The sequence below is a fragment of the Mobula birostris genome, chromosome 9 (assembly GCF_030028105.1).
Source record: "Mobula birostris isolate sMobBir1 chromosome 9, sMobBir1.hap1, whole genome shotgun sequence".
NCBI lineage: Eukaryota > Metazoa > Chordata > Chondrichthyes > Myliobatiformes > Myliobatidae > Mobula > Mobula birostris.
Window position 1 is genome coordinate 46,158,442 of NC_092378.1, and position 12,150 is coordinate 46,170,591.

Below are 12,150 nucleotides of genomic sequence, written 5' to 3' on the forward strand. Positions count from 1 at the left end.
CCCAGAAAGGGGGTATTGATCTACTTTCGGTGCAGGGTGGATGGTGACCTTAAAATCACCACAGATCCTGACAGACCCATTCTTTTTGGCTATTGGGAACACTGGTGTTGCCTGTGGGCATTTTCATTTAACTCTATTTTACTCTTGATATGGTTGAGTTTTCCAATGCCATCCTTGAACACTGCTGTGGCATCATCCAGTACCGTTTTTTAAAATTCACTTTCAGTTGACTCTATTGCAGGGGATGTGGCTTGCAGATGATGGATGGATCTCCAATCAAGTTGTAGTTGTGTCAGCCAATCACATCCCCACAATGCTGGCACTTCTGTTTTACCACATACAAGCCCAATGTGGCTTGTTGACTGTTGTATTTCACAAACTAAATTATCTCTCAGTGCATCATTAAGCCGATCACTGAAATGATAATGCTTGGGCAATTTCTTCATTTCAGCCACATAAGCTGAAATGGACTCCCCTTCCTTTTGATACTGCTTATGTAACTTAAAAAGTTCTGCAGTCAAAATATGTTTTCATTCTAAATGTTCCTGCTTTACATTTACGATATCAGCAACACCGGTTTTGACTGGTTTGGTCAGAGCAGTTAGCTTCTAAGCAAACTGTTTGCTCGTCCACCCATTGCATTCAGCAACACTGGCACTCATTTCTCATTAGTTGTTTCAAAATACAGCTCAATTCATTCAGTATACATCGTCCAGTTATCTGTTGTGCAAACAAATATGTCTATCTTTCCAATATAGCCAGCCATTACTGCTTTATTTTATCACACAGTACTCACTGTTTGACCCAGCTGGTGGCGTAGTGGCATCAGCGTAGGACTTCAGGACGAAAGGTCCCGGGTCACATCCAGCCAGCCGGCTCCCCTGCACACTTTCCATCTGTGCTGGGTTACGAGCTGGTGATCTCTTTGGAAACTCACCCGGCAGAAGGCAGTGGCAAACCACTGCTGTATCTTGCCTGGTACACGATTCCCTACTACATCAGAGAGGCATGGAGGGAAACTCCAGATGCGACGTACCTTTCCTTTACTCACCGTTCATGAACCCACGGCCATACTCGTTGTTGGTTAATTTTGTCCATTTTCTATCTTTTTTTAAACTCAAACTTCTCTCTCCCCTTCTAAAGAAGAAAAGAACGTGCTGCACTTCAAAAGGTACGTAGTTGTCCTGGGTTCATTTTAAAACATTCTTGTTGCCACTGTTGTGTTTTGTAAATCCAAAAACTAATCAAAAGAACAGCACAAGAGCCGGAGCTTGTCTACTTAATTTTTCTTTTCCCTTTTTCAGTAAGATGTTCACATATAACATGGTGATGTAATGATGTATTCCATTCACGTAATTTTACATGTAACTCAAAATGAATATGTAAACAAGCAATGCTTATTAAAACAATACATGTATAACATTACTCAAATATAACTGAAATATTAAATATGCTACAAAATGTTTCTGGTGGCAGTAGTTCTGCCTGATCAGGACATCCCAGTAATGATGGGAAAAGGTACAACTGAGCTCTAGGTATGATCCTCTGAAGCTTTCTGGTATTAAGGGAAACATCAGGGAAAAGTCCCCACATGAAGAAATTCAGTGAATCTCTCAGACAGTGCAACTCCTTCCACGATGTGCTATGATCCTTTCCTTCTCTTTTGAAAATACTAATGATCATTGGTTGAGAGATCAGTTGCCTGTTTGGCATTTCATCCTGGTAGCTCATTGAGGTCAGAATTATCTTGAGAATGTGTCAGTTAATCTGTCTTTCACTTCAGGGGGTATCGTTTGAGGAGGACCAACGATGTGCCAACCTTGGTTGTGGTCTCCTTGTGCTGCCCTGTTCCCGAAAGGTTCATCTGGCCCAGACCCAGAGTCTAACCTGGGATTGTCAATTCTGAATCTCTCAACAGGTGGCTCTAATGCAGTGCACTATGTAATGATCTGATATGTATGAACAGTATGCAGGACAATATTTTCACTATATCTCAGTACATGTGACAATATTAGGCTAGGATTAAATCGGAGGATTGCTGGGTGACATAGCTCGAAGGGTCGGAAGGGCCGATCCCACGCTATATCTCAATCAATCGATAGATAAATAAACCAATTCCAATCCCAATAATAGTCTGCATTTGATATATTGACCAACAGATAGGCTGCATTTTAGCTTGAGGTCCGTGGTGGGGGGGAGGGACATTTGAGACCCGTGGGGAGCCTGTAGGGACTGAAGATCTAAGACAGAAGGGAATCCACTCTTTTGCTTCTCTTCGCCTTTTAAAACTTTTATTTGTCTGCGTCTTGCTCAAACCTGTAGAGATAGTGCCTGGCCTACCACTTTCACCAAATGGTTTAGGATGTATGTAACAATACATTGGGCACCACAGTAATGAAGTGGTTAATGTGACACTATTACAGCTCAGGGTGTCAGTGTTCAGAGTTCAATCTTGGCATACTCTGTAAGAAGTCTCTGTATGTTCTCCCTGTGGAAATGTGGGCTTTCTCCAGGTCTTCCTGTTTTCTCCCACAGTCCAAAGACATACTGGGTAGGTTAATTGGTCATTGTAAATTGACCCGTGATTAGGATAGGGTTAAATTGGGGTTGTCGGTGGTCGCTGGACAGTACAGGTCGAAGGACTGGAAGGGCCTATTCCACACTGTATCTCTAAATAAATAAATAGTGGTTTCTTTTCATCCAGCTGACAACAATATGTACTGTATATATGGGAGCTTTCATCCAGTAGAATGTCAAAAGGCACTCCACAAACCTTTACCAAACAGAAGGAGAAACTGAGCATAGAGTGAAGGGGTTATACAGCTTGGAAATGGGCTCTTCGAACCATCAAGCCTCCACCAACTAAAGACCACCCATTTACACTAATCCTATATTAATCGCAATTTTTATGCCTTCCATCTGGACACATAGCTATAGATGTAGTTTATTAGGAGTTTGAAGAAGGACTGAAAAATGGAAGAAGTTTAGTCGAGAAATCAAGATTCCCTGATGAAGGGTCTTGACCTGAAATGTCGACTGTTGACTCTTTTCCATAGGTGCTGCCTGGCCTGCTGAGTTCCTCCAGCATTTTGTGTGCATTACTTTGATTTCCAGCATCTGCAGATTTTCTCTTGTTTGTTACTCAAAGAATTCCATCGCTTAGGATCCATAATTGAAGGTACTGCCATCAAGGTCAGAGGAATGAACTTCAGGTGAGACCATAGAAAGAAAATTTGGTGTTACACAAAATTTATAATGACCAGAATTGCATTGGAATGGGTGTGGATAAGGAATTTGTTTCTTTTTTTATTTAGAGAAACAGCACAGTAATAGGCCCTAGTGGCAAGATGAGTCCACACTGCCCAATTACATCCATAGGACCAATTAATTTGTATGTCTTTGGAATGTGGGAGGAAACCGGAGCACTCGGAGCAGTCACAGGCAGAATGTATGAACTCCACATAGACAGCAGTTGAATTGAAACGGGGTTGCTGGTGCTGTAATAGCGTTATGCAAACTACTGCACAGGCTCACCAGCAAATGAGCAGAAGTAAGGAATAGAGTAATGCTGCCAGGCTGGGACAAGGCAGTTGTAATGATGGCTGAGATTTGTAGTGTAGTACAAAGCTCACCACCTGGACAAATATGACGCCAAGGCTGCAAAGGCTGTGTTAGTGACGGAGCTCAGGTTGCAGTGGGTGCTGAAGGTAACACCTACTGCCTTCCTAATTTTATTTGGGAGAAATTTCTGTTCACCTGGTGCCTGATGAAGGACGAAGTCTGGTGACTTAGACACGTTGGGGTGTGGGGGACAGGAAAGGAAGCAAGATGATGGTGTGGTAAAACTGGATCCAGTCAACATGCACATGGGAAATGGCACTGTGTTTTCTGGAACTAATGCTGATATGTAGCATGTAAATAAGAAGCAAGAGGGGCAACAACATGGTGATTATCTATGCTATTGGCTGCTTGTTCCAGCAGGTAGGTCTAGGAAGAATATTATTAATAGGAGACATCTTTGAGCAACATATAGGTTCTGTTTTTGTAGAGGTCCGTAAGCTTATATTGTCCATTAATTGGAAAATACAAAGAGGTACAGTGGTAGGGTAACCACACCTCCAGTTATAGTAATGAATGACATAAAAACTGATAAGAATGAAAAATTACTGTAAGTTGAGGGAAAGAGAAGAAACTATTTCTATCACAAACAAGAGAAGATCTTGGGGATTGGAGAAGTGGGCGGTGTTAAAATGACACCAAGTGGCTGCCTCTTTGAGCTCATCTGTGGAAACAGCTTAAATTCCTCTCGTTAATGTCTCATTTTTTTTCCCCCCTTTTCAAGGTGGTTGGCCCTGATCTGCAAGTGGCACTCAAACTGTGTGTGTATTTTTTTTTTACAGCAGATGATTTTCCTTTCCCGGAGCTCGGCGGCCCACTGTTTTCTGACATTCTCCAGGCACAGCTTGGAAGATGGCGCCTTTGGGGTGTGGCCCTGTGGTCGACTGATTCCAGGCCAGTGTTGCTGACTGAGTCATTGCAGGAGATGGAACATAAGGACTTAGCTGTGGCAGATGTAAGGACAGAAGTCTCCTAGTCGAGCAGTCGCACTCTCTCTCGATGATGAGAGAGTTTGCTGTCAATTCTCGAGTCAGAGAATCTCGAAATAAAAAGTGACATGGCAGGTTGTAATATTTTAAAAGCGTCTGTCGGTCTCCCCTTTCGCTGTGAAAATGGGTGATATACCTCTGTCTCTTGTTAGTGAGAGAGCCTGTGGCATGTCAAACTGTTGGGTAAACAATAGTTTTGGTTGACTGCAGATCGTGGTCTCGCTTTGGGTGCCTTGCTATTGCTTGGTGGGTGGTGGGTGCTGACATTTTTTGCTGAAATGGGTGGGGGAGTTGATCCATGGATACTTAGTGCTGCTTGCTCAGGGAGGGGGAAAAGGAGCGCTTTGGGATTCTAATGTCTTTCTGACATTCATTTTTATGTGGTTCTTCTGTTTTTTTTTTGTGGATGTCTGCGAAGACAAATATTTCAGGTTGTATAACATGTACATTCTCTGATAATGAACGGAACCATTTGAAATCTGCAGATGCTGGAAATCTATCCTTCCTTGGACTGAATTTAACAATGTTGTGGGAGCTCATATGTTCTAAGTTGGATATTCAAAACTATGGGCAGTCTGTACAGTATTCATTTTCAGACATTTGTAGCTACAAGCTACAGAGCGTTCCTTCCTGTCTCTATTAGGAACCTGAAGGTGCTCCTGACTTTGGCTTTAGAATAGCCTACCCTGAAGGTAATTGCCAGATATTTGCAATGCTGGGAGTCTTCTGTGTTCAGCTGACCCCAGAACCCAACTTTAAGCAATGTCTAGATGCCTCTTGTTAACTTCAAGCTGAACTTGCTTTGAGGTTGGCAAGTTTCATAATATGAAGGCTGAATTATTACAACTGCACTGCATGCCTGGTTCTTGCTCCAAATAAACATCATGTAGGAGCCTAACTCATCCCAGCTCTAACATTTGTTCACCTGATTGACAGCTACCTTGCATTTCAAAAAAAAAGAAAAAATGGCAGATCTTTTGAATCCTTCTTGATTCAAGCTACGATTTTATAGCATTTTAAGCATAATGAATCTCTGGTAGTATATGGTGACATATACATACTTTGATAATAAATTTACTTTGAACTTTCAGTCTACTTTGTTTCAAATCTAAATTGAGCTTTGAAGCTTTCCATAATCTTCAAAGCGGATCTGGCTGGAGTTTGTGAGAAGTGCTAACTAACTAAAGAGCTCTTTGGTTAGAGATAGCATCGAATGAACAAGTGCATATTGACACCGAAGCAGTGAGCCATGTATTGTTAATTAATGATCTGGCAAAATTCATTAACTATAAGTAAATAAATATCCTAACAGCCTGGGCCATTAAAGATTAAAATAACAAAAATATGAAAAACAATGTAGAAATACTGCACAGAATCTAGAACTACATAAAATAAGATCTCAATATTAACCTTGATATGTGCAAACACTGAAGGTTTGGGCTTTATTTACAAGTCTAAATTAAAAAACGAAAGTCAGATTACTTCACGAATAATTTTCAGCCCTGCTCTCATACAACTATCCATTGCACTGTTGTAGAGAGTGATAACTTCCAATATCTTTTGCACACAGTCACTGGCAAGTTCACAAGGAGACTCGATAGCAACTTTACAAAATTAATCATGGACAGCTTAAAATTAGAAAGCTTCAGGCACAATTTATATTTTCAGTTGGTTTCACATTGTCTCCATCTGGGAAGGAGTAGGGGACCCCCACATAATGCAGCAAGTGATCCTAGATGTAGTTCAGTTCTTCCCAGAGAATAGTAATATCCTTTAGAAATGTTTGACTACCCAGTTATAAACTGAACAGCAAACATCAATAACAGCAGCATAGAGACATCAGTAGCTGAGATCTGGATTGACTCACAGTTTGTGTAATTGGAATCAATCCTCCATCACATGTGGCAGTCAGTGAGAACATCAAATCAGACCTTATTGTTATTTTAGACTATCCTGGAAATAATTGTTTCCACCCCAGTTGCATGTGCAATATGCTTACTTGTCTCTGCACCTTTACAAAAACATGAAAATGCTGTTCACCCCTTGCCTGTTCTGGTAATCAATCAAATTATATCAGAACTGTATCTCCGAGCTTCTGATGTCAACAAACAGGTGAAAAACTGTGTCATCCATGTGTAGCTTGGTCCTAATTTTAAAAGTTGCACCTCACCATATTCTCTGCAGTCCTCTAGTTTGGACCTTCCACATGTTTTAAATTATCTTCTCTTCAGTCCTCTTGAAGCTGGGTGTCTTCAGCTGCCCAGTTAAACCTGTTTGAAGTCATCCTACCCCAGGTGACATGGCCATCCAGCCCAATGATTAAATCTGACAACGTGGATGAAAACTATCTGGTTTGCCTTCAAGGAGTCATAAAGGGGAGAGATGGAGTTGGTGGAAAATTACTTCAGTTTTCCCAGTGTACAGGTGAAAGAACTATGAGCAATTTATGAACACTGGAACACCTTGAGGAACCTCACATGGTCATGGGGAGAATGTACAAAGTCTTTACAGACAGTAGCATGAATTGAACTCCGGGTCACTGGCACTAAAACAGCACCGAATGTGCAAAGTCCTTACAGACAGTGGTGCAAATTGAACCCAGGTCACTTCATGCTAACTGCTACGTAACCATGCTGCCCATTTTGATTGAGATTTGTATTCCGAACGTTAACTGTTTAGTATGTGAATCTTTTAACCCATAGTACAAAAGCAGTGAGGAGAATGCCTGATGGTATGAAAGTGCATTGTGGGAGGAGATTAATATAGAGCATAAACTAAGTTGAGTGCTTCAGTGCTGTATTAACAACTCATTTTTAGAGAAGGGGGTTATCAGCAGACCCTTTCACAACCTCCCGTTTCCTCAAGCACTTTGCTGTCAGCTAGGTACTTTTGAGTGGAATATTGCAATCAAGCTAACAATTAGTCCACAAGTTCATAGGAGCAGAAAATTTGTACTTCAAAATGCCATTGATTGCAAGATAATTACTGAACAGGACATTGGGAATGAGTTCAGTAATTTCTTGATGAGATCTTATTACTCTCAATTCGGAGGGCAGATTTTCACTCTTAACATCTCATTTGAAATTAATCACCATCAGGTGTTCTGCACTAGAGTATCCAACTACTTTTCTCTTAATGTTTCTGTCATGGAGGAAGTCTCAAGCAAAGGGACGTAGTTAGTGGATAGTTATTGGGCAGTCCTTTAAGACTGAGTGCTTCAGATTTTCTTCTTGCAGACAGTGGGGAACTTCTGGACATCTCTACCTGAAGATAATGGAGGCCAGATCATTGTGAGTATTTAGGAAGAGGCAGATAAATTTTTGAAAGATCAGGGAAATCATGACTGTGAGGCGTTGGCATAGAAGCAAATCACTCCAGAAATCTGGATGTTTTGGAGAACATTCAGGTTATCAGGGAGTTCCCTTCTCAGCCTTACAGAACACTAAGGTAGATAAATACCCAGGACCTGACTGAGTGCATCCTATGACTTTCTGGGTGGTAAGGTATCTCAAGAAGGTATTGCAGAAGCCCTTGTGGAGATTTTTGTTTAAGCATGAGCGGTTGGTGAAGGTCACGAAGACTGGAAGGTGGTTGACGTTGCTCCACTGTATGAGTTAGCAAGGACAGGCTGGTCATTCTGACATAGGCGGCAGTGAAGTTACTGGAGGTAATTCAGAGGAGCAGGATCTACCAGCATTTGGACTGACAAAGCCTAATGAAGAAGAGTCATCATGGCTCTGTGCATCAAATATTGTGCTTGATGAAACTTAAGAGGTTGTTGAAATGGTAACCAGAAGGGTAGATGAGGATGACAGCAAAGCCTTTGATATCCCACGTGGTAGACTGCTGTAGAAGGTTAGATCCAATGAAAAGCTAGTTAGGTGGATTCAAATTGGAGTCAAATGTAAGAAGAAGCAGAGGGTGGTGTTTGAAGGTTGTTTCTTGGAATGGATGCTGGCGACTCTACATTCTCTCGCAAAGACTGTTTAATTCCATGTTTCTGGTATCAATACATTCAAACGCCACTGGCTCAACTTAATTAAAAGAAAAGCTGACTGCTTTCCTTTTGAACGCTGCTGGAGAAGGAGTCTGTGAGAGGCCTATCACTGTGTGGCTTGCTATGCCAGGTAGGTAAGGCCTCTGTGTTCATGTGGTGTCCCCTTCTTTCGATAAATGTCAGTGATATTGTAGGATAGTATTGTGGTTCTGCATTTATGGATTGGGCTATTGGACTTTTTTAGACATTGTTTTTATAATTTTCACCTGTTCCTTTTCCATTTTGTTGTTCAAAGGGAGGTTATTTGGGGGTTGACATTCTGTTGTGTTCTGTTAATTATTTGTGTGGGGAAGGGGTTGTTCTTGTTCTGGGTTGCTTGGTGGAGGGGGTCTTGGGGGTTGATGATCAGGATGCTGTTCTTTTTTGGGCGGGGTGGATTTGATGTTTCTGTCTGAACAACTTTCTTTCTTTTTCAATCTTTTTATTAATATGAAAATGTTAAACATAACATAGTATTAATACAAAGCTATTGGGATTACATTGTTAACAATTAACATATATAAATATAAATTCAGTTGGCACACAGGTATTAAAACCTCCCAAAATCATACAAAATACGAATATCAGGAGGGCTAAAAGAAGACATGAGGTTGCCTTGGCAATCAAAGTGAAGGATAATCCAAAGAGCTTTTACAGGTATATTAAGAGTAAAAGGATTGTAAGGGATAAAATTGGTCCTCTTGAAGATCAGAGTGGTTGGCTATGTGCGGAACCAAAAGAAATGGGGGAGATCTTAAATGGGTTTTTTGCATCTGTATTTACTAAGGAAACTGGCATGAAGTCTATGGAATTAAGGGAACCAAGTTGTGAAATCATGGAAACTACAGATTGAAAAGGAGAAGGTGCTTGCTGTCTTGAGGAAAATTAATGTGGATAAATCCCCAGGACCTGTCAGGGTATTCCCTCGGACCTTGAAGGAGACTAGTGTTGAAATTGCAGGGGCCCTGGCAGATATATTTAAAATGTCGGTGACTACGGGTGAGATGCCGGAGGATTGGAGAGTGGCTCATGCTGTTCTGTTGTTCAAAAAAGGATCGAAAAGTAATCCGGGAAATTATAGGCCGGTAAATTTGACGTTGGTAGTGGGTAAGTTATTGGAGGGAGTATTAAGAGACAGAATCTACAAGCTTTTGGATAGACAGGGACTTATTAGGGAGAGTCAACATGGCTTTGTGCATGGTAGATCATATTTGACCAATCTATTGGAGTTTTTCGAGGAGGTTACCAGGAAAGTGGATGAAGGGAAGGCAGTGGATGTTGTCTACGTGGACTTCAGTAAGGCCTTTGACAAGGTCCCGCATGGGAGGTTATTTAGGAAAATTCAGTCACTAGGTATACATGGAGAGGTGGTAAATTGGATTAGACATTGGCTCAATGGAAGAAGTCAAAGAGTGGTAGTAGAGAACTGCTTCTCAAAGTGGAGGCCTGTGACTAGTGGTGTGCCACAGGGATCAGTGCTGGGTCTATTGTTATTTGTCATCTATATCAATGATCTGGATGATAATGTGGTAAATTGGATCAGCAAATTTGCTGATGATACAAAGATTGGAGGTGTAGTGGACAGTGAGGAAGGTTTTCAGAGCCTGCAGAGGGACTTGGACCAGCTGGAAAAATGGGCTGAAAAGTGGCAGACAAAGTTTAATACGGACAAGTGTGAGATATTGCACTTTGGAAGGACAAACCAAGGTAGAACATACAGGGTAATTGGTAAGGCACTGAGGAGTGCAGTAGAACAGAGGGATCTGGGAATACAGATACAAAATTCCCTAAAAGTGGCGTCACAGGTAGATAGGGTCATAAAGAGAGCTTTTGGTACATTGGCCTTTATTAATCAAAGTATTGAGTATAAGAGCTGGAATGTTATGATGAGGTTGTATAAGGCATTGGTGAAGCTGAATCTGGAGTATTGTGTTCAGTTTTGGTCACCAAATTACAGGAAGGATATAAATAAGGTTGAAAGAGTGCAGAGAAGGTTTACAAGGATGTTGCCAGGACTTGAGAAACTCAGTTACAGAGAAAGGTTGAATAGGACTTTATTCCCTGGAGCGTAGAAGAATGAAGGGAAATTTGATAGTGGTATATAAAATTATGATGGGTATAGATAGAGTGAATGCAAGCAGGCTTCTTCCACTGAGGCAAGAGGAGGAAAAAAACCAGAGGACATGGGTTAAGGGTGGAGGGGGGAAGGTTTAAAGGGAACATTGAAGGGGGGGCTTCTTCACACAGAGTGGTGGGAGCATGGAATGAGCTGCCAGATGAGGTGGTAAATGCGGGTTCTTTTTTAGCGTTTAAGAATAAATTGGACAGATACATGGATGGGAGGTGTATGGAGGGATATGGTCCGTGTGCAGGTCAGTGGGACTAGGCAGAAAATAGTTCGGCACAGTCAAGAAGGGCCAAAAGGCCTGTTTCTGTGCTGTAGTTTTTCTATAGCATGAAAAAGGGGGAAAAAAATACCCCCCCCCCAAAAAACTAATCTAACAATGCTAACCAATTCAACTAAAGAAAAGAAGACGGGCTGTTGTATAACATCAAAAAGAACCATTAGTGTCATAGACTCCGCTTCTCTCTGCATCTATTTATAAGAAATAGAATAGGTTTAGAAAAGGCTGTCTGAACGACTTTCATGGTCTTTCTTTGTTTCGTGGCTATCTGGAGAAGATGAATTTCGGAGTTGTACATATTTTGATAATAAATGAAGCTTTGAACCTTTTGAACCTTTGTAATTCATGGAAAAATTAAAGTAGTCATCATCTGCCTCAATGAATTTGAACATTTCTCTTTTTACCCCTCCTCACTTCCAAAAATTCCAACCATGGGCACTTGCATAAACCATAGCTACACATGTCTTTTCATTGGCTACATGGAACAGTGCCTGTTGCAAACTACCTTCAGTACTACTCCCCAAATCTTTTGCCGTTGCATTGATGACTGCATTAATGCTACTTCCTACACCTCTGCAGGACTCGTCAATATTATCTTCACTATTAACCTCCACCCCTGTCTCGAATTCATGTGGACCATCTCTGACTTCTCTCCATCTCAGGAAACAAACTAACCACTGACATTTACTAGCGACCCATTATTCATACAGTTATCTTGACTACACCTTTCCCTCCCTGTCTCTTTTGAGGATGGCATCTCTCTCTCCTAGTGTTTCTGTCTCTGGTCCATCTGTCCCCAAGATGAGATGATTCATTCCAGGACATGTAAGGTGTCAATTTTTAGGAAATATGGCTTCCGTTCTACTGTGGTTGATGGAACCCTCTCTCACAATTCCACCGTTCTCAGACATCTGCTCTCACCACCCCCGTCCGAAGAGTATGTGGATAGAGTCTCCCGATCCTCACTGTTATCCCCTTCACCTCAAGAATATCATTCCTCATCATTTCCACCATTTGCAATGCGATCCCACCACTAGCCAGATCTTCTCCCCATCCCTTTCTACCTCTCGCAGAGACCACTCCCTTGGACTCTCTAGTCCAC

At 41.5% G+C, this 12,150-nt stretch overlaps 1 long non-coding RNA gene across 2 annotated transcripts in view; it reads left to right on the forward strand.

The window, feature by feature from the left end:
* The window catches only part of LOC140202729 (uncharacterized), a 91,297-nt gene that overhangs the window by 39,860 nt on the left and 39,287 nt on the right, over positions 1–12,150 (forward strand). For both annotated transcript variants that reach the window (XR_011887177.1, XR_011887176.1), the window contains exons 2-3: positions 3,057–3,212; positions 4,401–4,573. This is a non-coding gene — a long non-coding RNA (uncharacterized lncRNA). The remainder of the gene's footprint in view (positions 1–3,056; positions 3,213–4,400; positions 4,574–12,150) is intronic.